Raw genomic sequence first — 20,090 nt, 5'->3', positions numbered from 1 at the left:
AAAGATAATGCATTGAACATCTTTTCATGTGCTTATTGTCTATCTGTATATCTTCTCTGGAGAAATGTCTATTTAGGTCCTTTATCAATTTTTGAATTGGGTTTTTTTAGTAGTTCTTTATACATTCTGAATAGTGAACTCTCATCAGATATATGATTTGCAAATATTTTCTCCCATTTTGTATGTTGTCTTTTCACTTTCTTGATATATAGCTTTTGATGCACCAAAATTCTTAATCGTGAAGTACCATTTATCTATTTTTTCTTTGGCTTCATGTGTTTTTGGTGTCTCTTATCAACTTTTTAATAACTATATTAAAAATAGTGCCACCCCCACTTTCTTTCCTGATAAAAACTTGTAACATTTTTATATTATTTATAAATGTTGCTAATAGCTTGTTAATTACATTTATCTCTATAAGGAACAAACTTTTAGATTTATTATTTTCTTTATTATTCAATTTTTTTATATTAGTAAATTTCTCCCCATCCTTTCATTCCTTCAATCTTACTTAGGTTTAATTTTCTAACTTGTTAATATTAATGACTAAATATTAATATTTAGTCCATTGTTTTTCTGCCGCTCTTTTTCCAATATATGAATGTAAGACCATACATTTCTTCTAAGCTCAAATTTTCCTATACCCCTACCAACTTGGTATATTTGATTATCATTATTACGTAGTCAGTAAATTTTATAATCTCATTGAAATGTATTCTTTCCTATGGGTTATAATGCTTGAGAATATCAGTGAAAATGGTGGAGAGAGGAACTCCAAAATTCTGCCCCTTCATGAAAGTGGTAAAAAAAAAAAAAAACCTCTCAGAATCAATTTTTCAAAACTCTGGAACTTAGACAAAGACTACAGTCACCTGGAGAGTACTTATTCAAGAAAAATATTTGAATCTCAGTAAGAACAGCAAACTTCATGGCATTTAAACTTATCCTAGTCCCATCTCCTATTGACATTTGTTTAAATATGATTCATTTTTTAAAAAATTTAAGATTTTATTTATTTGACAGAGACACAGTGAGAGATGGAACACAAGCAGGGGAAGTGGGAGAGGGAGAAACAGGGTTTGCAGGGAGCCCAATGCGGGGCTCGATCTCAGGATCCTGGGATCATGACCTGAGCCAAAGGCAGACGCTTAACAACTGAGCCACCCAGCCACCCCTATAATTCAACATATGGTCAATTTTGATAAATGATCAATGTATAATTGTAAAAATGTGCATTTGATTATAGTTGGTATAGTGCTCCATGTTTGTCACTTAGTTCAAGTGTATTATTCTTTTTTTTTAATTTTTAAAAATGTATTTACTTGAGATAGAGTGGCAGAGGGAGAGGGAAAAGTAGGTTCTGATGTGGGGCTCAATCTTAGAATCATGACCTGAACCAAAGGCAGACCCCCAACCAGCTGAGCCACCCAGGTGCCCCAAGTATATTAATCATTTAATTCCTACCTGAATTACCCTGTGTCTGCACTAAATTATTTTTCTTCTACTATTTACTATTTCTTTTAGTGTAAATCTTCTGGGAACAAGTTTTTTTTTCCATCTTTTGGGTTTTCATGTTTTACTTCAAATGTCTTTATTTTAATCCTTTAAAATATTTAAAAGATATTTTCACTGCGTTAAAGAATGTTAGTTGAAAAGATATTTTCTTTCAGACCATTATGTACTTTTTCACTGCTTTCTGGCTTTGATAATTTCTATAGAGAAGTCAGCTGTCAGAATTGTTATTGCTCCTTTGAAGGTAATTTTACCTTTTTTGTTCTTGGCTGCTTTTAGATTTTTCTTTCTGCATTTAATTATGAGCTGTTTTATTATAATGCACATAGGTGTGGTTTTCTTTGTATTTGTAGTGTTTGGGATTTGTGATGCTTCTTTAATATACAGATTGAAGTCTTCAACTTTGGATGAAAAAATACTCAATTTCTCATCAAACATTGTATTTGCTCTATTACCACACATCTTTCTGAGACTCGTTACACACACATTAGACCTTTTAATTATGTCTTATACATTTTCTGTGTCGTTTGTTTCCTTTCCATGCTTCAATCTGAATATTTTCTGCTGACTTATCCTTCAATCACTAATTTTTCAACTGTGTCTAATTTTTGTTAAACTCACCTATTGAGAATTAAATGTTTATTTTGCTTTTCAGTTTTATAATTTTTTTCCTGTTTTAGTTCAAACTCTCTATCTCACCCTTTATATTTTGAACATATAAATCACATTTGTTGTTAAGTCCATGTGTGATTTATCCAATACCTGGATTGCCTATGGATTTGTTTTGTCTGTTTTGTTTTTTTCTCTTGGTTTGCCTATGGGTTTGTTTGTTTTTTTCTCTTTCTTTTTTTCTCTTGGTTTTTCTTTCTTTTTCTTTTCTTTCTCTCTTTCTTTCTTTTCCTCTGGTTTTCAATTTTTGAACCTGGTCTTTAGTATGGTTAGTAAGATTTTTATTCACTAACAAGCATTTTGAGGGACAGTTTGAAGGAACAAATTAAGGTTTAAAATTTCATGTACTTCCACAGAGTATTCCGTAATACTTCTATCAGTAAGAATGGAAGCTGATTACCTTAATTCAATCATAATTAATCTATTTCAAGGCTTAGTTTCAGCCCTTATGATGGTTTTATCCAGTTGGCCACATCTCTGAGAATATAGTCCTTCAGGCTTCTCAAATACAGCCTGTATGGTTTATAAAGTCTCCTGCTCTTTAATGGGCACTGAATTTAAGCTTTTATCTCCCCAGTGAATAGAAATAACTGAGAGCCTTTAGAGGCTCTTAGAGTGGGCCCTTCTTTTAATCATAATTTTCTACTCAGTTTCTCAAACCTCTAGCAATGCAAAATATGGCACTAATTTCAATGCATTTATTTTTCTTGGAGATCTTGGCCTTCAACACCTTTTGACTTTTAACTCTCCAAAGCTTTCAAACAAACCTTTTCGAAAAATATGTATGTGATTTATCTAGCATTTCTAGTTGTTCTCAGTGGGAAAGTAGATCTGAATATATGCTACTTTATTATCTAAAAAAGGAAATTGACCTATTTATTTGTAAAAGGGCTCTTTCAAAGTGTGTTGATATAACAATTGACTCTCTATGTTTAGAGTAATAACAGTAAAGTGTTACATTTCTTTTTCCTGGGAAAAATATAACTGTTAATGTATTTTATTACAAATGCAATATATGTTCACTATAGAACTTTGAAAATTAGGGGCACCTGGGTGGCTCAGTGGGTTAAAGCCTCTGCCTTCAGCTCAGGTCATGATCCCAGGGTCCTAGGATCGAGCCCCACATCGGGCTCTCTGCTCTGCAGGGAGCCTGCTTCCTCCTCTCTCTCTCTCTCTCTCTCTCTCTGCCTGCCTCTCTGCCTCCTTGTGATCTCTGTCAAATAAATAAATAAAAATAAAATGTTTTAAAAAAATAAAAAGCTTTGAACATTAAAAAACTGTAAAGAAGGGGGTGCCTGGGTAGCTCAGTCAGTTAAGTGTCTGACTCGTGATTTTGGCTCAGGTCATGATCTCAGGATTGTAGGATGGAGTCTCACATCCAGCTCCATGCTCAGTAGGGAGTCTGCTGGAGAATCTTTCCCTCTCCCTTTACCCCTCCACCCCCAATAGTGCTCTCTCTCTCTAAAATAAATAAATAAAATCTTTTTTAAAAAATACCATAAAGAAGAAAGTAAAATGACCCATAAGCCCATCATACAGAAGTAAATTCAGCTAGCCATTTGGTCTATATTCTCTTCTGTTATTTTACTCTACAGATTTTTTCTGCAAAAAATATGATTATGATTTTATAATTTTTTGCTTAAAATATTTTGCGAACAACTTTCCAAGTCATTAAATATTTTTTTCCTGAGTTTTTTATTGTTGTTTTAGGCAGTACCTTAGTTTAATAATAAATTATCATTATTGGACACAAAGGTGGTTTCTCGATTTGGGGTTTTTATAAATAATATTTAGATAATTATCCTTCTGTACATGTATGAAATATTATCTAAACATAAATTCCTATTACTGGGATTACTATATCAAAAAGTACAAACATCTTAAAATTTCTGATACATATATGTAGCTAAATTGCCTTCTATAAAAATTGTATCACTTGGTTCCCCTTCAAGAATATATGACAGTGACCATTCCCCTACATTATCACTGAATAAAATCCATTTTTATTGTCGTTTTGTAGATAAAAATGGGTCTCTTTTATTTGTACTTTTGGTTGGTGGAAGAATTTGCTTAATAACTTTATTCTTAATTAGTTGCAAGACTCATTTGCTAACCATATAGGATATGGGAATTGAGAATTACCCTTATTCTTTAGTCACAGAATTTCCTATTGATCTAGAATATTACAGATTATACCCTGCCATGGTTTGGAGATTTCTGGTTATTTATGTTTGAATACATATGCTGTAACTGTAATGAAAAGGTACCATCCCATCATTTTCTTTTCCTAAAAATGCATCATTAATATACATAAATATGGTTTTCACAAATATACATATATTCACAAATATGATTTTCACAAATGCATGAAGAAAGCAGAGGAGACTGGCTAATCATAAGAAGAAAAACATAGGAAGAGATCAGCAAAGTGGCACAAGAACGATAATCTTTAAATAATTTGGAACTAAATAACATCAAATCAACAATAGTTATTGAAGTTCTACATCTTTTCCACTCTTGATTCAGGTATTAGTTTGTATTTTTGGCAGATTGCTAATAGGTAACCTTCTCTCGAAAGTATTGTCAGGCTTAGAGTGCCTGGATGGCTCAGTTAGTTAAGCATCTGACTCTTAATTTCAGCTCAGGTCATGATCTCTGGGTCATGAAATCAAGCCCCACATCAGGCTCCACACTCAGCAGGGAGTCTGCTTGAGATTCTCTCCCTCATTCTCCTCTGTACCCACACCATCCCCCACTCTTACCACTCTCTCTTGAATAAATGAATAAATCTTTTTTTAAAAAGTATTGTTAGGCTCTAACATGTCTGAAAGCGCTGTTTTCAGACTCTGCTACTGCTAACTGGTATCAATCACATAAAATTATGTAAACCCCTACTCTATATATAAAGAGAAGCAAGAGGCTGATCTTTCTGCCTGGCACTTCAGTGCAGTCAAACTCAGCCACCATAGCAATAGCAATCATTTCTACTTCCAGTATAACAATGAATAAGGAGACCTTAAGTATCTCTCAAAACCCAGATAGCACACAAAAAATTTTCCATAGCTTCACAAATTTAAAAAAAAAAATTTTTGCTCTTATTCCTAATTTTCTTTCTTTCTTTTTTTTTTTTTTTAAAGGTTTCAGTTATTTATTTGACAGAAAGAGAGTGTACAAGCAGGGGGGAAGGGCAGAGAGAGAGAGAGAGAGAGAGAGAAGCAGACTCCTGGTTAAGCAAGGAGCCCAGTGGAGGGCTCAATCCCAGGACTCCAGTCATGACCTGAGCCCAAGGCAGATGCTAAACTGACTGAGCCACCTAGGTGCCTCTCTTATTCCTAATTTTCAAAATGTGCATTATAATCAGAATACAAAGACTTAAATCCAAATGTAGTATTATCATATAACAATATCACTTCATTGCATTTAAGAAATTGGTTCCAAATTATAAAATTACAGATTAAAGTTCAGAAAGCAGCATAGTGCAGTGGTACCAGATAACCTGAGTTCAAATCTTACATTAAGCACTTATTAGATGTATGGTCTTGGCATATTTTTTAATACTTCTGTGCTTCATTTCCTTTGTGTATAAAAGGAGAATAATAGTATTTTATAGGGTAGTCATAAGTATTATATAGATACATACATATAAAGTCCAGTAGTTCCTGGCATATAGTAAGCACCATAAATTATGTTTGTTATTATTATCATCATTAGTATTATTAAATAATAAAAGAGACTGCCCGTGAGCATTTAGGGAAAAAAAAGAAATGATCACCAGCAATCAAAATCTATTCACAACAAATTATCTTTTATTTTATACAACTACCAATTTGAAAGATGTATACATCTTGCCCATTCCTTCTTTTGACATTTCAGTTTTTACCTGTGGAAAATAAACTAAAAAAAAGACTTTACCTCCATAATTTAAAATGTTTTTTAAAGGGACCTAGGAAGATAAAGTATTAATGCAACAATTAGAAAGCCTGAAGCCTTTAACCCTGAAGCACCCTGTTTTTTGCTTACTGGTGACATATCATACACATTATTGAAGCAGCAAGACCAGCAAGAAAATGCCTTCAGCGTCTCATAGAGCAAAGACCCCTCCAAGAACTCCAGACCGTGAGTGAAGATTAAGAACAGGAATATTCTATTGTAATATATGACAACTGTCAATAAGAAGAAAAAATAAAAGGGAAGTGGTGGTATATAAAAAAGGCAGTACTTTCCCTTCTTGCTTGCTTTATATGTTAGATTTTGTCTTAACCTTTCCTATAGGCTCTGAATTCATCCACATCTCAACCTTATATATTCAAAGTACTGAAATCTGAATAAAGAAGGGCTTCTGTGTGCTTGTGTAGGAGTATATTTTAAACAAAACTGGTTTTCTTATCCTTTTCTTCAGATCCTGAATTCTCAATAAGCAACTTTCTTTGAACAACTCTGGTCAGCAAATATGCAAGCACTGTCACCTACGGGAAGCTACCTATTTTAAGGCAGCCAAGCCACAGAGATTGCTGTGGCATTTGAATGCCTTTCTAAAGTGAAATAAATAATACACAATTGAGCATTATGGCTGAAGTTCTGAAACCATCACTTTATACTCTCTTGAGAAGTAATCACAAGAAAAACTTCCCTGAAACTCTTCCATGAAACTTCCTTCCAGCCTTGCTTAGAGAATCCTTAATCTTTCCTCCTTTTGTCAATGGCTTTCATCTTGGTTGCTATCCCCTTTACAGCGATTATCTATAAAACTTACTCTAAATTACAACAAGCTGTATATTTAAAATTACAAATATGGATTTGGTGCACTAGTACCATCAGTTATTATTCAGTCTTTAATTAGATGATGAATTTCATGTTAATTTTTTCTCATGGATTTAAAAAAAAAAAAAGCATTCAATTCTGTTCTGTTTCTCTCGTCAGTTCCCAGCCACTAAGAATTTATCAGCCTGGTAGGATTGGCAGGAGCCTTGAGTGGCCCTGGATTCTAGAATCTTCTACTGACACCCACACACAAATCTTTCATAAAAGAGTAGAATAACCCTAAAAGGCATTCACATTTGGTACCTCCTCTACGCAATTTTGTTCTTTAATTTCTTCTCCTAAAACCACTAAAGCCCAATAAAAGATTTACCATCTCTACCCTTTCCACTTTACCTTTTAAGCAGGATTTTTGGCCCTGGACTCACCAATTCAGCAAAAACAATTAACCACTTAAAAGCAACATTAGATTGTGTCCTGTGATACTGCTTCCATCTTTCATTAAAGAAAATTGGAAATACAACTTACTTGCTATCATTCTCCAGATTGTGCTGATAAAATACAGGCTTTGAAATCCAGTAAAAGTTTTGATTAGCAGAGTGAGCTACTTATTTTGCGAGGCCTAGTGTAAAACGAAAGCATGAAGTCTCATGCTCAAAATACTGGGGGAAACAATTTAAATTATTGAAATGTACAGTTTTTCCTTTCTTCCATAGTCTCTCTCTTAACTTGTTACGGTATTTCTTACTCACTACTTAATGCCATTCTAAGTTTTTAAAATTAAAATTTTAAATTATTAGCCTGACTTCTACCATTTACATTTACCTTATGCAATAACAGCTTTAAATTCAAGAGCATGTAATGATATGCAGAATCATTGAAATTACACAATTGATATAGTTCATTCTTAGAAGAAGAGTGGAAATACTAAACAAAACTAACTTACTGCTTTTATTTCATTTCTTGGTACTGGTACATTTACCAACACTCTCTACCTTTGGTTCACCATTAAGTAAGGAAGGACGAAAAGGAAAAGGAACTGAGGGTTATCCTATCTTTCCTTATCATTTCTAGCATAATTGCCTAATAGAGAGCCAACACAGTTTTCCATGGTCATTTGTGTCTCCCAGATTGCCACTGTCTTTCTTTCACATTCAAAGCAAATTCTGGTTCAACAAAAGCATGGCCTCTCAGGGATATCAGCACCCCTACTTGGTCATAGGCATAATACTTAACCTTGTACTTGTCTGAATGTCATTGAACTCCCACACATTGTTCATTCACTGGAATTCTGTGTTCATGGAGCATGTTAGTTGCATTAAGTCAACGGAGTGACAAGGTAAGATGGACACACACATTAAATGTACCACCTCTGTGCAATGCATGTTCCATTGTCCCTCTGGACTTCAATTACATAACACAATCTCAAAGATAAAATTATTAACAATTTCATAAAGGAAAGGAAGAAAGAAAGAGGCTTGAGTAAAAAGAGCCCAGACTATGGTACCATTCAAAAAACTCAACCAGCCCCAAAGGGAGCCAAAAAGCAAAAACTGCCTTTTGCATGAGTCTCATGCTGGGCAGAAATGGCCAGCACCTAGAAACCCAGCCATGCTCAATCATTGGTTATAGTTGCTCAGAGTGAGTCAGGAAGAGTGTATACCCTGCTTGAACACTTTCACGGCTCTCAAATGCACCACAGCTGACTGTACTCTTGCTGTAGAACTCTCTTTAAAAAAAACTGAGTCTCATGCTTCCTTCAATATATACAATATTCTGACCCAGACCTCAAAGGATACCAATTCAAGGCTGTATACAATTGTTGCATCAGCTCAAAATCCAATTGTTTTCAAAGATACGCACTCCTTTGTGTCAAGTGCAGAGATGGTCTAGTCATTTGTTACCAACTCAAAAAAGGGGGGGGTGGAGTAGTTCCTTACCCAATATACCAAATCACTGAGGAGGTACAGGAGAACCACAATAAAAGCTCTCTAATTATCAAATATCTTTAGTGATATGAAATACATCTTATGTGCAAAAACCTCATGAAGATGACTCATTTACATTATTTTCTTACTTACTTTTGAATAACACAGTCATGGTGCTAAGTGCCTCTCAGAATCATCCATAACTGAGACTGACCGCTCTAGTATCCTTGAGTACTTACCTCTCCCCAACAGGGTAGCTATGTCTGCACCAAGACTTAGGATGGGAAAACAAAGGCAAGTTCAAGGACCAAAAGGGTTCATGATAATGGATATACTAGATTAAAAGCATATATAAGTAATTGTGTGTCTTTAAAATTATTGAATATGGGCATAATTTTATGACAAAACTTATATGTGATACATACATACTTAAATTAAAAATTAATCTTATGGGGCACCTGGGTGGCTCAGTGGGTTAAAGCCTCTGCCTTCGGCTCAGGTCATGATCCCAGAGTCCTGGGATCGAGCCCCACATCGGGCTCTCTGCTTGGCAGAGAGCCTGCTTCCTCCTCTCTCTCTGCCTGCCTCTCTGCCTACTTGTGATCTCTGTCTGTCAAATAAATAAATAAATAAAATCTTTAAAAAAAAATTAATCTTAACATTGAAAAAAATAATGGTCCTATATTGTAAAAATTCCAAGAGCTCATAAAGGTCTCAGCCAATCTAGAAGATGTCAGTTCTGCTATCTGCTTGCCCATTTTCCTCACAGGCCTCTGGTTTTGCCCTCTAGGGGCTTCTTTCTTGTCCATTATCCTCCTTAGATTCATCTGAAATGAGCACAGCTTTCACAACCTACTTCTAACCAGTGTAAGTTTGTAGATTTGGAAGTTGCTTTAGAGGTTAAAAAAAAATCACAAGTTTCTGCAGCCAGGGCATGTGAGGTATTTGGCAGTAATAGTCCTTCAAAAACTCTCTAGGCTTCTAGTTCTTTAGTTTTCAAGGGATAAACACAGCCAAACACAACTACAGATGGTTTCAAGGCTTGAGGATTGACATTTTATTTACTATCTCTATGCTATGCCTATAACACTCTGGCACAACCAGCAGCTACTGGAAGCCAACTGAGATTTGGGTGGCAAGGCAACACTCTTCATCTCCTCTCCACAGCTAGAAAGGTTCCCATAGTCTAACAGTGATGCTTGAAAAGGTTGAGGGCCCTATTCTTTATCTTCTGCTAAAACTGACAGTTCTATAATTGCTTGAATTTGAATTACAGAATCAGTTGACTTTTTCAACTGGGCAAGTCCCCAGATTACCAAGCCCCCAGCCATCTAAGATTGCCTCAGGCACAAAGTCTCTCAGCAGAGTTACATCCCTTTGCATTTCTACTTGCAAACTAGCTAGTGCTAGCCTGAGTTCTCCTCTCTGTGGTAGGGCCTTTTGAAAGAGGTAGGGAACAGTCAACAGACTTCGAATTTTTCCCACCCCTGGAGAGCCATGGGCTCACTTGGCCCATAATCTGCCACTCCAGACATCAGAGGTATACTTGCCACTGTTTTGCTATGCCATTAAAAAAAAAAAAGACTCTTTTTACATCATGCAATGTCTTTATCCTTGAAGCCATCAAACAAATTCACCTATTTAAGTTTCTGTTATATGCAGTACTCCATATGCACGTAACAGATTTTAAATTAATTAGGATATAGGTTTAGCTGCATGAAATAAGAAACCTGGGTTTCTAGCTTTGAAAAGAGATCATTTCTCTCCCATAGCAGCAGGATAGAGGTATGGCGGACAAAGAGTATAGCCCTTCCTCTAAGGACATGTCTTTGGAAGTATCACTTCCAAAGTATCATTTTCCCTCACAAACCCTAGGCTAGAACATTTCACATAGCCACAGTTAAATGAAAGGAAAGCTGGAAATGGATGGCCAGGCACCCCAATAATCCAAATATTCTCCTGCTAGAGAGTTAAGGAAAAATCCCTGGGGAAAAAGGAATAAGAGATAACTAACTAGTCTCTTCTGACACTCTTCCCCAAGTCATGTACCTATTCAACAGAGAACATCCAGACTAATTTTCCTAAGACAGGATTATTCCCATAATTTGCTTTCACCAAGACTAATGAACCTTTATGCCCAGCACATAAAAAATTAGTTTCTCTATGTCCTGACTTTCAAGGATCCTTAACCTTTTTTTTCAAAGCTAAGCTCAAATCTCATCTTTTTCATAAAAATCTCAGGCACTTCAGCCTGGTACCTCCATTCTCTGTACTCTCAGTAATGCCGTTTAGCATTTGATTATTCTCTAATTTTTAGTATGCATATGTTTTGCCCATAAAGAATGATGGTCATTATGAGAAAGTTCCATGATTTATCATCCTTTTTTTGTTTTTGTCCCACAACACATATTAAAGTGTAATAATACAGAGATTGCTTAATAAATAATTATTGATGGATCAGATTCCTAAGTCATCAAACATGCAATAATTACAAGGGCAATAACTCAAATGTACAACAAAGAATTTTTATTTTTTTAATATCACAGTTCGGTAAATGTACTGTTTGGAATTAGATCAAATAAGTTTCTAAAAGCTCAAGAGACATTATTTCATTTTAAAAACATGTATTTCTGGGGTGCCAAGGTGGCGCAGTTGGTTAAACAAGTGATTCTTGATTTCAGCTCAGGTCAAGATCTTGGGTCAAGATCCCACGTCTAGACATTGGGGAGGGTATGTGCTATGGTGAGTGCTGTGAAGTGTGTAAACCTGGTGATTCACAGACCTGTACCCCTGGGGATAAAAATATATGTTTATAAAAAATTAAAAATTAAAAAAAAAAAGTCGCAAGTCTGGTTCCACACTTAACACAGAGTCTGCTTGAAATTCTCTCTTTCCCTCTCTCTTTGTCCCTCTCCCACCCAGGCACTCGCTCTCTAAATAAATAAATAAAATCTTAAAAAAAAAAAAAACATGTTTTTCTTCTTTAATACTAAAGTATAAGAACTGACAAAAATACTAGAAATATAAGTAGGTAAGTAAAATCATCTTTCATCTCTATAAGCATATATTAGACTTAATAATACTCGGGTATATATTCTTCAATGAAAGATATGACTTCAAACATTTCAAGAAGCATTCCATGCACAGGGTTTGAATTGTCAGAAAATAATTAGAGTATTTTCTTAAGCAGTATTAATGATCTTTCTTACTTGTATCTAACAGGACTTCATCAAGCCTGCTAAGATTCTTCTCTCTATACTACTTTTACCAAGGCATATACTTAAGCTGATTTCATTCTTTCAGGATTTGCTATAGAAAAGTTCATGGCTTTCAGAAGTATAGTGACAAATGACACCCATCTATAGTCATAAAAAAAAGCACAAAGTATTTTTATGTGTTTCATTTTTCTAGTCTCTGTGTTATAAGCATCAATAATACAAATTTTCAAGCAAAAAGAGACACATACTATATATGTTTTGATATGTTTTATAGTCTTCACAATTTCTGGCAAGGGAAAATAAAATACATTTTCTCAACTTTCAAATAAAATTTCCAAAAGATGTATTTTCTCTTTAGAATGTTAACCATTAAATTATATCTACCCCATCTTATGTACATCACAGAATTATGATGAAAATGAATGGAGAAATAAATTTGAAAAAAAATTTGAGCTCTTGAAAGGAATAGCATTAATAACATTATATGAAAGTGAAATACTATTTTATTTAGAAATTCAAGATTTATTTTGAAATAGAAGTCACTCCACCTTTGTATTGGATATACATAGGTATTTCTCAGAATCATTACTTTCCATATCAGTAAAAATCAGATTATCGATTTCTTCCTTTTTCTCTGTAAAGGATCCTAAGGTCCAAAGTATTTCCTTGAAATGGTCTCTTCTCTATATTAAGAAATAGCACATTCCACTGAGTAAATGGCCACCCACTTTTTTGAAAGGGGGAATCACAGGTATGAAGACTGCTCATGAAAAACTTGACGGGAACACACCCACCCACAATAAGCAAAAGAACTGCAAAAATGAACACAACGCATAATACAAATCAAGAGGCAGTACTATACTGATAAATAGCCCTATTCCAATACTTTTGACTTATAGAACTGCTATAACTAATGTAACATTTTCCATATTGGCATTTGACAGTATTAGAAAACTAGAGAAAGAACTGATGCCTAGGCAAAATATGAGTAACTATGAAATCCAGGTGAGAAGTATATGGGTATTTTTTTTAATCACTCACTAACTTTTTGTAGTTTTTTTAATTGAAATAATAAATAGTTGCTTTATCCCAAAGTTTCAATCATTTCCATGTCATCAACTAATAGTTCCTTCCCAACCAGAACTTGGACCAGCAAAGGAATTGACTTTATCACTCTTATACCTATTAAAAATGAACTGACTGGAACAGGGTCTGACTTCAACTGAATAACCCAACTGACAGATCTCTAGATAAAGGAAAGCCCGATTTTCTTCATCTCTTGCCTCTGTGCAATTTTTGTGATCTATTTCAAGAATACATCTCACATGAACCATAGACCTATACCCCTGAAACAAATAATACATTATATTTTAATAATAAAAAAAAATACATCACACATATTCATTTGCCTGAGGAGTCTCTAATACTCTCCAATATCATTTATGTCAACTCCTCCAAAGGATTTCTTGGGTACTTCTAGGTATAGGTTTATAGATTTCTAGAGAATACACCCTTTTCATAGATACATATTTCTTCTTGCCTCATAAGACCTTTTCTTTTGATAGTCATGTTGAAGAAAAAGAGGGGCAAAACAGAGATTTTATTCAAATGACTTCAACAGGCCACTCAGGGAGTATCTTACATCTTAAATTGATCTTTAAAATAATTTTAAATGTTAGCAAATATTTACTGAGCACTAACTATTGTCCTAGCTCTGGGCTAAGCACTTTAGTTGCATCTTTTAATTCTCATACTAATAATGACACTATGTTTACTGTGTCTGGAGAGAAAATTTACCTCTTTCTCAGAGAGCCAGCATTTATACTATTACTGTGTTTTTGCAAAATTTAGGAATTTACAGTGGTGTTAGCCCTAGTCACTGGGGCTTATTTGAGGGGACTTTCTTGCACATTCAAAACCTCTTCACTTCCATTTCCCCTATGACCCATCTGCAATAGCCTCTGCCTCTTTACAAAACTGCTGAGGCCTGTCTACCCACATCTTTTTAGGCTGTATAATCACTCTCCACAGATTTCTGTTTGTCTTATCACTGTGTTCCTTCAACAAACCCTCTTACTGCCACCCTGCACCCTGGGTTGCAGCCATCTATCTTTTATATACAAAGTAAGTGAAAACAAACTTCAGTTTCCCAAGGATTTCTTCATGGAGTATTATTGTTACTCCCTGGAATTTATTTTTATCTCTTGATTCTACAGTTTCTCCAAGGTTGATTTAGGGGGAGCAAGCTGACCACCCTGGCTTATTCATCATCTTCATAAGAACCAGAAACCTTGATGTTGCTTCTTATCATTAAGAGCTACACTTATGAATAAAGACACAGTTTTTGTGACATTCCAAAGTTATCAGGCAGTGTTTATGTAATTAAACCCAGAGCCAGCTGAGGTCACATGATGAGATGACTAGCTCTAATAAGCCTGTGGTCAAGGCACATACAACACAAGCAGTCAGTCTATCTACATGATCCTCCCTTGGGCCAGAATGCACTTGAAAACAACACAGAGAACAGACTTGAAGTTACCTGTCTTCTCAGCCTACCTCAGGCTGCTGGAAACACACACATCAATGCTCTGAGCCACTCAGAAAACTTAGGTATAGTTTTAAGTCCTGGCCTATAAATTTCTGTAGAACAAGCATCAAATAATTTTGCTAGGTCTTGATATCTGAAAATATTACATATAAAAGAGGTAAAACTCTCATCCTCTACTGCATCAGGAGCACATTCTCCCTAAGCCTCTGGGTCCTCACTTGGCCCAAATACAGCAAAAGCCAGGGCCTGTATAATTCACAATTGAGCTGCAACGGCTGCACATCTTAGATGGTGGGACTCTGTTACTGTTGCTGTGGTCAGAATTTAATGAAATACCCTCTGCCTCCCTGCTACCTATAGCTATAGCCTTGCTAAGGTCTGCACTTGCATGGCCCTCATACTGGTTGAATCCAGATTAGTTCCCTAATATTTGCCAAAGATGAAACTCTCACTTTTATTGAATATCTCACTTTTGATTTAGACAAGGACTGAGATGTATTTACTCAAAGCAAGTTTGGTCCATATTAAAATGGCTACTTAAATAAAAACAGCCACTCACCAATGGATAAAGCTTCCATAAGCTGTACCACATCCATCAGGGTGATAACCGCACCTATCAGGAATGAAAGAAGAGACTTCATTATTAAAGCCTTAGACATTAAAAGGATAATAAATATTATAATTTCATGCCAAGAGATACAAAAGTTACAAGAAACTAGATAAAAATCTTTTTTAAAAATACAGCATACCAAACTCACTAGAAAAACGAAATCCAAATAACCACATAAGGTATTTGAATTTGTAAATTATTTCCCACAAAGAAAACTTCAGTCCAGAAATGCTTCACCAGTAAATTCCATCAAACATTAAGAAGAAATAAACCATTATACAATCTCTTTCAAATAACCTAGAAATACTTCCCAACTTCTTTTATGAGATGATAATAATCCTGAATCCAAAACTGGAAAAGATCTATTATATTGGGGGGGGGGGGACTTACAGATTAAAATGCTTGAGAACAGGAAATAATCAATAAACCTAAAACACAACCTACCAAATGGGAGAAGATAACTGCAAATGACATATATGATAAAGAGTTAGTATCCAAAATATATAAAAAACGTATTAAATTCAACACTCAAAAAACAAATAATCTAGTTATAAAAGGGGAAATATAAAATTAACAACACAAGAAACAACAGGTGTTGGCAAGAACCGGAGAAAGGGAAACCCTCTTATACTGTTGGCGGGAAGGCAAACTGCTACAGCCACTCTGGAAAACAGTATGGAGCTTCCTCAAAAAAGTTAAAATTAGAACTACCTATGATCCAGCAATTGCACTACAAGGTATTTACCCAAATAATACAAAAATACTAATTCAAATGGATATATGCACCTGATGTTTATAGTAGCATTATCAATAATAGCCAAATTATGGAAAGAGCCCAAAGTCCAACAATGGATAAAGAAGATGTGTTATATAAATACAATGGAATATTATTTGGCCACAAAAAGGATGAAATCTTGTCATTTGCAATGACTTGGATGGAGCTACATGGTATTATACCAAGCAGAATAAGTCAGTCAGAGAAAGACAAATACCACATGATTTCACACATATGCAGAATTTAAGAAACAAACAATCATAGGGGAAGAAGGAGAGAGGCAAAACAAGAAACAGACTCCTAACCACAGAGAAAAAACTGATGGTTACCAGAGGAACAGTGGGTGGGAATGGGGTAAACAGGAGATGGGGATTAAGGAAAGCACTTGTTATGATGAGCAAAGGGTATCCTATCCGACACCTGAAACTAACATTACACTGTATGTTAACTAACTGGAATTTAAATAAAAACTTAAAAAAAAAAAAAGGAAAGAAAATTTAAAAAGCACTTAAGAACATAGACATAGAAATCCTCAACAAAGTAGTAGCAAATTAAATCCAGCAATATATAGAAAGGATAATAAAATATGACTAACTGATACCAGGAATGCAAAATTTATCATGGGAGAATCTAATCAATATAATTCCCATTACCATAGTAAAAGAGGAAATACTGAGTAATTCTCTCCTAAGATCAGGAAAAAAGTGTATGCTTTTACCACTTTTATTTCACAGTGTATGGGACAGTTTAAAAAGACAAAAAGAATGTGTGAAAGACAGAAAGACAGACACACAAAAAGGAAAATGTAAAACTGCTTATTCAAAGATATGATTGCAGAGAGATTTCAAAATCTTAAGACGCCTATTTTTTAAGATTTTATTCATTCAATTTTATTTATTTGAGAGAGAGGGAGAGCACATGCACACCTGTGAGCACAAGCAGGGGGAGGGGCAGAAGGAGAGGGAAAAGCAGACTCCCTGGGGAGCAGGGTGCCTGATGGAGGGCTTGATCCCAGAACCCTGAGATAATGACCTGAGCTGAAGGTGGAGGGTTTTTAACAGACTGAGTTAACCAGGCTCTCCAGAAAGCTATTTTTAATAGGCTATCTTTCAGAGCTCTCTTAGGTTTACAGAAAAATTGAAGAGAAAGTACAAAAAAAATTCCTACATGCCCCTTCACAGTTTCACATATAGTTTTCCCTATTACTAACTTCTTGCATTTGTGTGGTCCATTTGTTATAATTCTTGAACCAAGACTGATAGACTATTATTAACTAAAGTCCATAGTTTACATTACGGTTCGTGCATTGTGTTCTACAATTCTGTGGGTTTCAACAAATATATAATGTTGCATAACCCCAACACATACTCATTTAAAATAATTTTACGACCAGGGGTGCTTGGATGACTCAGCTGGTTAAGCGTCTGCCTTCGGCTCAGGTCATAGATCCTAGAGTCCTGGGATTAAGTCCCACATTGGGCTCCCTGCTCAGCGGGGAGCCTCTTTCTCCCTCTCCTTTGCCCATCCCCCACCTCTTCTATCTCTCTCAAATAAATAAAATCTTTTTAAAAATAATTTAAAATAATAATTTATCACCCTAAGAATACTCTGTGTTCCACTTATTCAATGTTCCTTCCCACAAACCCCTGGCAATGACTAATCTTTTTACTGTCTCCATAGTTTTGGATTATTCCAGAATGTCATATAGTTGTAATCATAGCCTATTTGGGTTGACCTCTTTTACTCAGTAATATGCATTTAAGGTTCTTCCATGTCTTTTTACAGCTTGATAGCTCCTTTCTTTTTAGTGCTAAATAATATTGTATTGTAGGATTTGTCAAAGTTTGTCCATCCAATAACCTATTGGGATGCACCTTGGCTGCTTTCAGTTTCTGGTGATTCTGAATAAAGCTGCAATAAACATTCATGTGCAGGTCTGGGAGTAAATACCTAGAAGCATGGTTCTGGGATCACACGGTAGGCCTATATTTAGCTTTGTAAAGGAGTGTCAAACTGTTTTCTAAAGAGGCTGTACCATTTTTTTCTTTCTACCAGGAATGAATGAGATTTTCTGTTGCCCCACAACCTTGCCAGTATTTAGTGTTGTCAGTGTTTTGAATTTTATCCAAGAACCAATTTTTTTTTAATTAAAACTAACAAGTAAATTTAACAAAATTATTGGACTCAAGGTCAGTATACAAAAATAAATTGCATTTATATATACTATCAACAAGCAATTAGAAAACATTTAAAAATACTATTGATGGGTGCCTGGGTGGCTCAGATGGTTAAGCATCTGCCTTCAGCTCAGATCATGAACCCAGGGTCCTGGGATCCAGTCCCACATCAGGCTTACTGCTCCTTGGGAGCATGCTTGTTCCTCTGCCTATGCCTCACTCTCATGAGTAAATAAATAAAATAAAATAAACACATTTTTAAAATAAAAAAAAAATACTACTGATAATAGCTTTAAAATGGTTAAGAATAAATTTAATGAAAAGTGGATGAAGCCTCTACATTGAAAACTAAATATTTCCTGAGAGAATTTAAGGAAGGCCTAAATAAATGGAGATAAATGCCATGTTCATAGATTGGAAAACTCAACATTATTAAGATATAAATACTTTCCTAAATTGATCTATATATCCAATTCAATCCCAAAGTCCCAGGAAGACTTTTTAAAGAAATTGACAAGCTCATTCTAAATTTATATATAAATTCTAAGAATCTAGAATAGTCAAAACAGTTTTGAAAAAGAACAAAGATGGGAGATTTACACCCCTGATTTCAAGGTTTACTATAAAGCTATAGTAGTCCTTACAATGTGATCTTGGTCCAAGGATAGACAAGTAAATCAATGAAACAAAATTGAGTCCAGCCATAAGCCTACCTGAAAACGGTCAATTGATTTTCAACAAAAGTTACTAATGCAATTCAGAGAAGAAAGAAAGGTCATTTTAATAAATGGTATTGGAACAACTGAATCTCCACAAGAAAGAGAAAGAAAAAAAATAAATAAAAGAATTCTGACCACTACCTCATACTATGCTCAAAAAAAGTGGGAGAGTACTTCATGACTTCGGAGTAAAGAAAGATTTCTTAGACCAGATCCCAAAAAAATCACTAACCATAAACTTAGAACATTAATAAATCTTATTTCATCAAAATTAAGAATTGTTGCTATTCAGAAACACCATTATAAAAATGAAGACAGTCACAGTCTGAGGGGAAAATATTCCCATAATATATACCTAACTAAGGATTGCTATGAAACGCATATGAAGAATTCTATGTTAATCAAGGCTGGATCAAAGAAACAGAACCACTAGAAAGTATGTGTGTGTGCATGTGCATGTATGCACACAGGCAGGGAAAGAGACATTTTTATTATATGAACCTCAAAAAATTATGGGAGAATCTCTGAATCTGTTGCCTCTTATCTGACACTAGAACATGAAGTCATCAGATAAAACAGTCATGCAGTAAAGTCAGATGTGAAATGAGGGAAGCAAGGACAAAGGAATCTGCAAATTTGGGTTAGAAACCCCAAGGACAAACTGGAACCCTTGTAGATCTCTCACCACTTTCAAGCTTCTAACATCAGTGATAAGGAGATGCATTAGTCTGCTAGAGCTGCCTTAACAAAGTACTAAAAACTGGGTGGCTTAGAAAAGAAATTTATTGTCTTAGTTCTAGAAGCTAGAAGTCAGAGATCAACCTGTTGGCAGGTTGCCTCCTCTTGAGGGCTGAAAAAGCATCTGGTCCATGCCTCTCAGATCTTAGCTTCCTAGCTTCTGGTGGTTTGCTGGCAATCTTTGATGTTCCTGGCTTCTGTTGAACCACTCTAATTTCTTCCTTCATGTTCCTATGGTATTCTCCCTGCAGTGTACATGTCTGTCTTTGTGTCCAAACCCTCCCTTTTTATGAGAACACCAGCTGTATTGGGTTACCACCTACCCTAATGACCTCATTTTAGTGTATCTCTGTAAAGACCCTATCTCCAAGTAAGGCCACATACTGAGGGACTGAAGATTAGGACTCCAGCATATCTTCTGGAAGGATAATTCAACCC

General features: G+C 35.1%; 1 long non-coding RNA gene across 2 annotated transcripts in view; it reads right to left on the bottom strand.

Annotated features, from left to right (window-relative positions):
• Positions 1 to 20,090, bottom strand: part of LOC116588314 — a 105,655-nt gene that overhangs the window by 18,053 nt on the left and 67,512 nt on the right. For both annotated transcript variants that reach the window (XR_004284882.1, XR_004284883.1), the window contains one exon: positions 15,193 to 15,246. This is a non-coding gene — a long non-coding RNA (uncharacterized LOC116588314). The remainder of the gene's footprint in view (positions 1 to 15,192; positions 15,247 to 20,090) is intronic.

This window comes from Mustela erminea, chromosome 4 (genome assembly GCF_009829155.1).
Source record: "Mustela erminea isolate mMusErm1 chromosome 4, mMusErm1.Pri, whole genome shotgun sequence".
NCBI classification, from domain to species: domain Eukaryota; kingdom Metazoa; phylum Chordata; class Mammalia; order Carnivora; family Mustelidae; genus Mustela; species Mustela erminea.
Note: the sequence above shows the minus strand (reverse complement) of the source record. Positions and strands in the feature narration are given on the sequence as shown.